This window comes from Fukomys damarensis, unplaced genomic scaffold (assembly GCF_012274545.1).
Source record: "Fukomys damarensis isolate Sample0158 unplaced genomic scaffold, DMR_v1.0_HiC HiC_scaffold_1, whole genome shotgun sequence".
Taxonomy (NCBI): domain Eukaryota; kingdom Metazoa; phylum Chordata; class Mammalia; order Rodentia; family Bathyergidae; genus Fukomys; species Fukomys damarensis.
In genome coordinates, this window is record NW_022900913.1 from 53,482,026 (window position 1) to 53,493,143 (window position 11,118).

Here is an 11,118-nt window from a genome sequence, read left to right on the forward strand (position 1 = left end):
TATATATATATATTCTTTTCAAAGAACAAACACGTAAACAGGGCTCACTAATCACCTGGACTGCACTATAGAATTCATAAGGATATATACAATTTTGTATTCCTTTAATGTTGTGAGCTCTGGGTTTTGCAAATAAGCAGGCCTTTGTTAGACTTTCCACCTAAACATAGAAAGCAACATACTTATAATGCTAGATTATAGGCATAATCCGTACATATTTTAGAGTCTATTTTCAGACTCTGATTTAGCCTGTTATATTCTGGAGATAAGGTCTAGAATGTCTCACAACAAATTATAATAGTGCATTGAGAGTATGAGTTAATGATACATCTTGTAGAGAGGAACAATAATTAATATCACCTGCACTTTGTGTTTGATTAAAGATTATCAGAGAAGTATGTGCACCCATGTTTATAGCAGCACAGTTTGTAATAGCTAAATCTTGGAAACAGCCTATTTGCCCATCCGTTGGAAACTGGATAAAGAAGTTGTGGTTTTTCTATAAAATGGAATATTACTCAGCCATAAAGAACGAGAAAATAGATTCATTCATAGGAAAATGGATACATATTGAAGATATACTCCTAAGTGAAATAAATAAGTCACACATGTGTAAATACCGAATAGTTTCCCTGGTGTAAATAATCTGCAACAATTCATAAGATTCTAATAAAATTACTGACATTTAGAAATGGGAAGAAAGGAGCTAAAGGTGAAGGGAAGGTGGGATGGGTAAGGGAAAAGAAAAAATGTGAGAGAATGAAAAGATGAAAATAAAGTGTTTGTAGATGGGGAGGGGAGGAGGGGGTGAAGGGAGGGCAGAGGTAAGGGGAAAAACTGAGAATCAAGACTTGTCATGTAGAGGTACAAGATCCCAACAATGAATGTAACTGTACTGTATCCCTAAAATGTACCAATAAACTCAATTAAAGCTGAAAAAAATAATAATAAGATGTATGTCCTATATAAGGTTAATAGGTTACTTGGGTTTATAATTTTTGTATGGTTTTGAATTGTACAAATAAGTAAGTTAATGGGCTATGTATTGTCTTAGTTCCATGCACTTGGTTATAAGTATGGGGTTACTATTTTAAAGTTAATTATATATTATGTTTTATGTAGCATAATACATGTATAATATTTATTACATTGTTAATGGGGCAATGCAATAATGCATGAAGTACATAAGGTAAAGAATAAGCACAGATTAAGTTTGTAAAATGGTACAATGAATGAATACAATGTAGGTCAGGGAATAGTTTAATTAGAATTCCAGCTTTGAGTTTGATGGTGAAGCTGTAAGCTTCTTACTTGATTTTGATGTCCTGGGAGATGAATTTTCCATTTTTTATTTACAAGACTAAAGTAATACACCACAAAGACTCATCATGTCAGTAGTTTATTTCTAGTAAGCTCATTATGTAGTATAAAGATTTTTAAAAACAGAAAAAAGATTAAGATAATAGAAAAACAAGATCAAAGCTCATTGAGCAATAAGCAGTAAATGGGTATTGCACTGGCTGGCCCCCATTCCATGTTAGCACTAGTAAACATGGTACTAGAATTCAGATAGGCATTGACTCAAAGGACCAAATGTGGTGCTTCATTGTTTTGATGAGTGAAGGCTAGGAATGATAGCTAACATTTGGATAGAAAATATTAGTGCTTGTACCCCTCCAAGTTCACTGGAGATGGAACAAAGGACCGCATACGCAAATATGAAATATGTGAAGGAGCGTTAAGCAGGCACATGGGTATGTTATTATCTGGGTCTCCTATGAGTCGAGAGAATAAAACTAAAATTAGTAAAGTTAACAATGACTCAAACTCCTAAGATATATTTAAGTGTATAGTATGTATAAAATAGAATCTTATCTGAGTTGACACCTGAGGTATTGTTAGATCCAGTTTCATGAAGGAATAAATGAATTATTACTAAAGCTGTGACAATAAGTAGTAAAATGAAAAGCAAAAAAAAAAAGTGCTAAGGTTGCTTTATCAACTAAAAATCCACCTCAAATTCATTCTGCTAAGTTAGTTCCAATGTAAGGAACAGCTGAAAGTAGGTTTGTGATAACCTTAGCACCTCAAAAGGCTGTCTTCACGATAGGGCCTATCCTACGAAAGATGTGGTTGTTACTGCGAAGAGTAAAATTGCGCCAGTGTTTCAGGTTTCTCACAACATATAAGGTCCATAGTCAAGCCTTGTCCAACATGTAAATATAGGTACATAAAAATATTGACACTCCATTTGCACATAAATATCAAATTATCTATAATTAATATCTGGGCAAGTAAGTGTGACTGATGAAAAAAATCTACTAATTAGTCTGTTGTGGCAGTGATCTCTCTATCTTCATACCTGACCCAAATTCTTTCTGCTTAAGGGATGTATCACATTCCTGTGATAGAAGCAAGAACTGAGGTGCTTCCTACAAATCTCTGAGTCCTCATTACTTTCATACTGCTTTTAGTACTTAAGGTTCTAACTCGCCTACCTGCTCTATTATCCAGACCACATTCATCTATATTATCTTCTTCTATTATAAATAGTTCTATTAAATTACTTGTTTAAAATCCCAACAACCTTCATCTTCAAAATGTTTTCAATAATGCTTAGGTCTCATTTCCTGGTGTACCCTCTCCTGATGGCCCTCTAAAAGATGGAGTAGGGCCAGGGGTTTAGCTCAGTGGTTCCACCACCTGCCTCTCAAGCACAAGGTCCTGAGTTCAATTCCCAGTACCAAAAAAAGATGGAATAGAGTCAGACCTCACATTCTTCTCCTTTCTATTTTCAGTCCAGCCCTAGATGATCTCATTCAGTCCCACAAATATCTTTATACTGCCAACTACCAAATTTATATCTCCAGACTTATTCTCTTTTTCAAGCTCTAGAATTGAACAATCCAAATGCATATTCAGAATCGTTCCTGGGTGTGTCAAACATAGCATTCCAAAGACTTCCCCATCACAGAAAATAATATCACCATCCTACCTAATTACTCAAGTCCAGAGGTTTGGATTCACCCTTTACTCTTCCATTCTTTTATCTCCCAAAATCCAGCCCAAAATATATCCCCTATCTCTCTGAAATCCCAAAATCAACCTCAGGAATCATCTCGAGATTGTTGCCATCTTAGTTGAAGTCACTGACAACTCTCACCTGGATTATTGCATAGATTCCCAACTGGCATGAGGTTGTATTCAAAAATAACAGAACCACATCAAAAAGCATATTAGCTTGGCATGACATGCACTTAATGGAAATGCCCACTTTCTTCTTTTTCCTGTCTCTCTCTCTCTCTCCCTCCCTGCCTCCCTCCCTGTCTGTCTCCCTCCCTCCCTCCCTCCCTCTCTCTCTCTCTCTCTCTCTCTCCTTCTCTATGTACAAGGGGTAATGAAAATATACAGTAAATGTTAAATTTTTAAATTGTAGTAATTGCCATTAAGCCCCATCAAAATATTCCACTTCACTTTAAGTACACTTATCTATCCCATGGTTCTTGTCACTTTCTAAAGCAGTTCTGGAAATCCTCTTTTGTGACTGTGTTTACAAAGTCTGATTAAAAATATGGTGAATGCTGCTGCCAAGTGCCATTCAACAGAAAGGCAGTCTCAAAGGGTGAAGGGAGTGAAGGGAGGGCAGGGGAATGGGAAAAAATAAGAACCAAGATACATCATGTAAAGGTACAAGATCCCAATGATAAATGTAACTGTACTGTACACCTAAAATGTACCGATAAACTTAATGGGAAAAAAAAAAGAAAGGCAGTCTCATAAAAATATTACAACCTATACCAATCCACTTTATTCACCAAATCTGGCTCTGTGCAACTTCTGGCTCTTCTCCAGAGTCAAAAGGACTATGAAAGGTAAACATTTTTATATGATATTTTTGATTTTTTGTTTGTTTGGTACCAGGGATCTAACTCAGGACCTTGATCTTGTGAGGCAGGCAGCAGCACCACTGAGCTAAAAATCCCCAGAAGATAAACATTTTTAATCAGTTCAAGACATCAAGGCAGCCACACATTATAACTAAAAACACTTAGGAAAGAAGACTTTCAGAACTGCTCCAGAAAGTGCCAAGAACAATGGGATAAGTGAGTTTGAAGTGAGGGGAGTATTTGAGAAGCATTAATGGCAATGTGTTTTTCATAGTGACAATTTTTTCATTTAAACAATTATTATAGAAGCAGGAGAGACCCAAACCACTGTGTGCTGTCAAGTGGCTCTTTCACCAGGTCGATCCCACCCCTCAAGGAGGGGTGGAACTGTGTCTGTCCTTCCACACCTGAGGACCACAGTGATTCTGCAGGGCCCACGAGCCTGATAGATTTATCTCAGATTTATCTTGGTCAATGTAACAAATTACTTTTTACATCTTGATATTTATAATAAAAATACTTTACCTACCTTGGTCACCAAAAAAAAAAATTCACTGTATTTTAGATCATACCTCACCTATCTCCCTCATTCTCTTTCTAGCTCCTTTGTCTTTTCTCCCTCTTCCCAGTTTCCTCTCACTCTTTCCCCTCACTGTCTTATTGACCCATTAGGCACATACTTTAGTAGAAAAATACCAAGCATTACACTGAGAAGTAAAGGGTTTATTCCTATGGGCTGCCATAGTCCAGCAGGACAATTATGACAAAGTCAGTTTATATTTCTAGTCCCCAGTTGTCTCATCTATTAAATAAAGAAATTATACTGGATGGTCTCTGGGGCCCCTTAAAGTTCTAGAAATCTATTCAAGGTATTTATTGAGTAAAATGCTGTGTTCCTTGTTCTTAAAAGTCAGTAAATTCAATATTTTTATATTTCCCATGGGAGGAAAGCAAATTTGTTTTTTTACAAGCCCTTCAATTGATCCCTTTCTATCAGAGTCAGTAGCTCTCATAGAAATAAATGCACCTCTGCCTTGGTATAGTCTGAAAGTTCAATACCTCTCTAGTTATTTCAGTCTATTTGGCCCTTCTTAGGACAAATAGATTCCAGAAAGAGGCCAGTAGGCTGCTTAAGATAAAGAGGTCAATAGGCTGCTTAATATTAGGCACTTACTGTGTTCCAGGACCTGTGCTAAAGGTTTTTTCTTCAGATTTAATTCTCAAAATAAGTTTACATAAAGTAGATATTATATAAACACTCACATATTATAGAACAGGAAACTAAGGGACAAAGAGCTCAAACATTTCCCTAAGGCACATAGCTAGTGGATATGTTACAGATAAAATAAGATGCTTTGACTTGAAAGCTAGTCCAGCACAAGATTATACTACCCTCCATCTCTCATGAAATGCTTCACCCCTAAGGACTATCTTTCAGGTCTGTGTCAGCTCTTGGGCATACAAAACATGTGACAAAAAAAAATCCCCTTGACCAAGGAAGGCCATGGTGAGACTCAGCTTACACAGATAGGAAAACCTAATGCAAAATCTGCTGATGTGAAGTAAAAGATCAGGGTAAGAGAGAAATTATGGTCAAGATGGGGGACTAGAGCTATGGTCAGGCTTCCAAAAAATTTAATTTCCATAATCTCATTACTATTTATAGAAATTTGAGAGAACAATGATACCCCCTAGAGAACTGCTGTAGAAAATGCCTGAAAGATTGGTTTAATTAAGACTCTAGGTATTTAAGTGAAGTACTAGGTCAGCACATTTATGGAAGAATTTCCCTTTTAAAATGCTTCAAAAAGATAACATAATTTGTACCACCATCTCCTGAGCAACATTAGAGCAGAATAGGCTCTTGGGGAGCTTCTGTACCTGAGAAATGTGTGAGTTTCTCAGCCAATGTGAGCAATTGGCAGAGTCTCTAGAACTCTGCCCCAAATTTCTCCTAGAAGTGCCTTCAGGTAGGTAGAAAGCCCTCCCTAAAGTCTGAGACTACTGAAGCACCCAAATATCTTCCTCAGTGGTTCAGTGCTGATAAAAAGGGGAAATTGTAGAATATTGTGCAGTGCCATTTAAATGTCCTCAACCTACTCCTGGGCTTGGTTACCTAAAGTTCCTTCATGGACAGGTGATATAGTTCAAAGACAGAATGTTTGCCTAACACATGCAAGCCCCTGGCCCCATCACCAGTACTAACCAAAGGGAAAAAAAGAAAAGACCAGTGTTCCAGAGTGCCCTTTAGGATGTTCCTCAGCTAGAAAGCAATTGCACTAATAAAAGGGGTGGGGAGGGAGCCCACAGGCACAGTACAGTCATGAACTCCCAACTGAGGCCACCAGTCCTCAAAACAAAAAGCAGTGTTTGCAAGATCAGAACAGGTATTTGAGAAGATGAGAGTCCTCAGGGAGAACATGTCCATCACCCAGGGCCAGGACAAAAACAAGGAGAGTCTAGAAGGTAGGAGAGGAAGAAAAGGGTTGAGGCCCTGGGGATCCTACCTGGAAGGTGCATAAAGTCAAAACTGTTGGTGATCAGTACCCTCACCTCAGGGTTCTAACACTGTCCCTGCAGATTAATGTGAGCTGGAAAAAGAGAATGAGAAACATTGCCAATAACAGCAATAAATCCACAGATAAAATATTTCATTTTTTATGCTTTTTTAAGAATATTTTTTCATCCTAAGAGATGGCACCAATTGAGTCTGTTTTTGAGTTCCTGGTTTATTTTATTTAGTCAATTGCAAAACACAGATAAAATAAAAGAACTTGACCAAAAAAGAAAAAAATGACAACAGACATTGAATTCAGGTAAACAGTTTTTCTTTCTCTTCACTAGAAAGGTAATATTATTGATTCAACCTACTAAAACATTAAGCACTTTATCCATTCCACAAAACTCTGTTTTCTCTTCCTTCTTTTCAAAATGAACTTTTAAATCTCAATTTTCTTGAAAATATATTGAGATATGACATTCTAAGCAATCACTGAAAAGTGTAAAAGCAAGTATAATAGCTATAATTAAGTCTATTTGTATACCAGACAGGCTTACATTTCACTATAAATACAGGAAAATCTCTGAAAATGGGCCAATTATACTAAGAGATTTATCTATATGACATTTGTCAAAAGAAAAAATATGCTGCTGTTCCTATTTGAAAAAATTATTTCCTGAAATAATGCAAGATCATACACTTACAAATGAGGGACAACAAAATGAACAGTTGTCCTGAGCTAAAATAAGAAAGCCCTGTCCCCAAAGGCCTGCCCTATAATGAAAACACACAAAAGGAGGGGGAATCACAGCCTCTTAAATTTTGACCCTAGCATTGGTCATTGACAGAACTTCGGAGAACTGAAATCTCATTTACACATGATCTCTGCTATAGAAAAAGTCTATTTTTTGGATGCACATTGAGACCATACTCTTAAGTGAAATAAATGGGACACACATACGTAAATACCAAATAGTCTCCCTGGTGTGAGAAACTAAAAGTGTAAATAAGGATAAAAATGTACAATTGATAATGTGAAATAGGAAGGAAAGGTCCAAATGGGGTAAGGGAAGTGGGAGGGGTAGGGGAAAGGAAAGAAGAAAAAGGAAAAAATATGAGAAAAGGAAAAGGAAGGGTGGGCAGGGGAATGGGAAAAAATAAGAACCAAGATAAATCATGTAAAGGTACAAATTCCCAATGATGAACGTAACTGTTCTGTATACCTAAAATGTACCAATAAACTTAATGAAAAAGAAAAAGTCTGTTTTTCTCCTAACCTTACAGTTAAACATGAAATTATCATTTGAAACTAAAGTCTGTTGTGTCCTTATAATTCTTACTTAGAATGTGTTACATTCATTTTATTCTTCTGCAACTTGTCACATAACTGTTAGTCTTAGCTTTGGGGGAAAGAAAAATAAAAATTGTCGGTGTTAATGTTTCCTTTTGTGTCCATTTTGCTCCTAAGGCTCCTGATTACAAATACAGACTGCAATCGAGTTTAGCAGAAGAGTTTACATACATTTTGTAATGCTAGTTACAATTTCCACGATCTAGCCCAAATAATTCATTTTGGAAAGTCACTCCCCTTGATCAAGTGTTTTTGAGAACACATCCATGTACAAATACCTAGACAATTACCTGGCAATAGACACAGAGCTGACATTCACTGGTACAGCCCACTAGCTGTTTATAGCCAGCATCTGTTCTCATAGGTTATGACTTCTTTTCTGATTGGTCAGGGCCTAAGCCAACTCAGTTGTAAAATATTTTTAACACCCAGAAGATTAGTCAAAGGAAGTTGTTACCAAGTTTGCCCATCAAGTCCTTCAAAAATAAAACATATCCACCAGATAACTTGGGTTAACTTCATGGAACTTTCTTCACAGCCTCACAACATTGTGTTGCCTCTACACAAGAAAAAAACAGCAGTTTCTTCACATACCTCTCTAGCTATGATCAAAACCTCACCACAAAGCTCAGGGCAAGACTTATCTATATACACAACCTTTCTACCTTCCCTTCTACCTTACCAGCCCCCTTCCTCACCACCCTGCCTCCTCGGCCACCAGCTTCCTGTTCCTCCCCCAGACAGGAGTAAGCTCCCATGAGCTCCAGATCACCTCACCAGTGTATCTTCCCTGTCTTTACCTCTTTCATCCTGTTAACCTCTTCCTCCTTCTTGAAATCCTCCTCTCATGTCTTCTGTGACATTTTCTACTGCTGTTTCTCATATCTCTTTTTCAAACAAATAACCTCCTTTCTCCATGAACTTCTAAAACATTGATATCTCACAAATCTTACCACATCCATTTCTGGATTTATATCAAATGTGCAAAACTTTTCCTTTAAATGTGATACTCCATCCGTATTTCTGATTTCAACAAATGATTCTACCAACCAATCAGTTGTCCAAACCAGAAAACCGTAATTATTCCTGACTCTCTATATACACCCTAACAACCCATAAATCCAGGGTGTCACAGATAGCATGTATCAGAGGTCTGTAAATGAAATTTTGTTCCAGTAAAACAAGGGAAATTTTTCCTATATCACATTACACAAAACTATATCAACGAATGCTAGACTCATTAAAGGATTAGATTATTTTTACCTACAATGTATTTGGAAAAATACATAATATTTTTATAATCTTGAAGTAGATATAAAACCACTAAGCCATAAAGGAAAAAACTGACAGATTTGACAACATAAACTCCTTCTTTTGTTGTTGTTGTTGTTTGTGGTTTTTTATTTTTGTTTTTGTTTTTTGAATAGGATCTCACCATGTAATTTACACTGGCCTTGATCTCACTATGTAGCCCAGACTGGCCTCAAACTTGCAATCCTGCTGCCTCAGCCTCCTGAGTGCTGATTACATATGTGCACCACTATGCAAAGCAACATCAAATTCTTTACAAGATATGATGAAAGAAAAAAATGACAAATGTCACAGTATATGCAATATGTAAAACATATAAAATCCAAGTAACTTAGATCCAGAAAATATACAGAGTAACTCCAAGTTACTCTAACAAAACAAAACATAACAAGAAAACTGGACAAGAATAGATATTTCGCAGAACAAATGCAAATGGTCAGCTATTACAAGAAAACATACTCAACATTTATTAATCAAGAAAATATGTTAAAACAATTAACTCATTCTTAAATCCCAAGACTGGTGAAAAATAAAAAATTTTATAATATCAAGAGCTGTCAAGTATATGAGAAAAACAGATACCCTCACACACCAATGTTAGGAATGATAAAGAGTATTTGTTTAGATGGCAACTGGGTGGCATGTGTCAATACTGTAAACGTTCATACAGTTCTATGGGGAAAGCCCACAGATAAGCCACTATTCTAGAGAAATGCTTACACCTGTGCACAAAGAAGCATTACCAGGAATACTCACTCAACTGTTTGTAGGAGAGAAAGCTAAATGTCTATCTAAAGGAGACAAATACTGCAAGTTTTTTCCCCTCACTTTGGTATCAGGGATAGAAATCAGGACCTTGTGCTTGCAAGGCAGGCAGTGGAACCACTAAGCTAAATCCCCCGCCCCAAATACTGCAAGTTTAAAAGAATGTAGCTGATCTATTTGCACGTGGATACATTGCTAAATATGACAATGTGCGAACTATCATCTCATTTACTTTCTTTAAAAGCCTATATGCTTGAATACACGCATAAATGTGAGTAAAATACACGCATAAAAGAGACACATATAAGAAAATGCCAATGGTAACTGGATTTCAATCTGCCAAAGATTAAAACTAGACCCTTATCCTTCACCATGCACAAAACTAAAATCCAAGTGGATTAAAGATCTAAATATTAAAAAAGAAACACTGAACTGGCTGGAAGATAAGTTAGGCAGAACTCTTGAAGACATTGGCACAGGAAAAGACTATGAAAAAATATTCAGTAGCATGGGAACTAGCAGAAAGAATCAACAACTGGGATCTCATCTCACTAAAAAGTTTCTGCACTGCAAAAGAAACCATCAACAAAACTAAAAGACAACCTACAATGTGGGAAAAAACTTTTACCTGCTGTTCCTCAGACAAAGGGCTCTTATCTAGAATATATAACAATCAAAACAATCTTATCTAGAATATATAACAATCAAAACAATCAGCCCCCCCAAATATAAAGACCCAATTCAAATATGGGCATCCGAAATGAACAGACATTTCTCAGACAAAGAAGTCAAAGCAGCAAGTAAATATATGAAAAAATGTTCCACATCATTGGTCATTCGAGAGATGCAGATGAAAACAACACTGAGATTTCACCTCACCCCACAAAGAATGGCTGCTATCAAGAAATCACACAACAACAAATGTTGGCGGGGTTGTGGGGAGAAAGGAATCCTTCTCCATTGTTGGTGGGAGGGCAGACTGGTGCAACCACTATGGAAATCAATATGGAGATACCTCAAAGAGCTGGGACTAGAGATCCATTTGACCCAGCCATACCTCTGTTGGGTATCTTTCCAAAAGAATTAAAAGAATCATACCACAGTGATACATATGCACCTATGTTTATAGCAGCACAGTTTGTAATAGCTAAAACTTGGAAATAGCCCATTTGCCCATCAATTGGAGACTGGATAAAGAAGATGTGCTTTTTTGGGCCAGTGATTTAGCTCAGCGGTTCGGTGGCCTGCCTCACAAGCGCAAGGACCCGAGTTCAATCCCCAGTACCAAAAAAAAAAAAAAAATG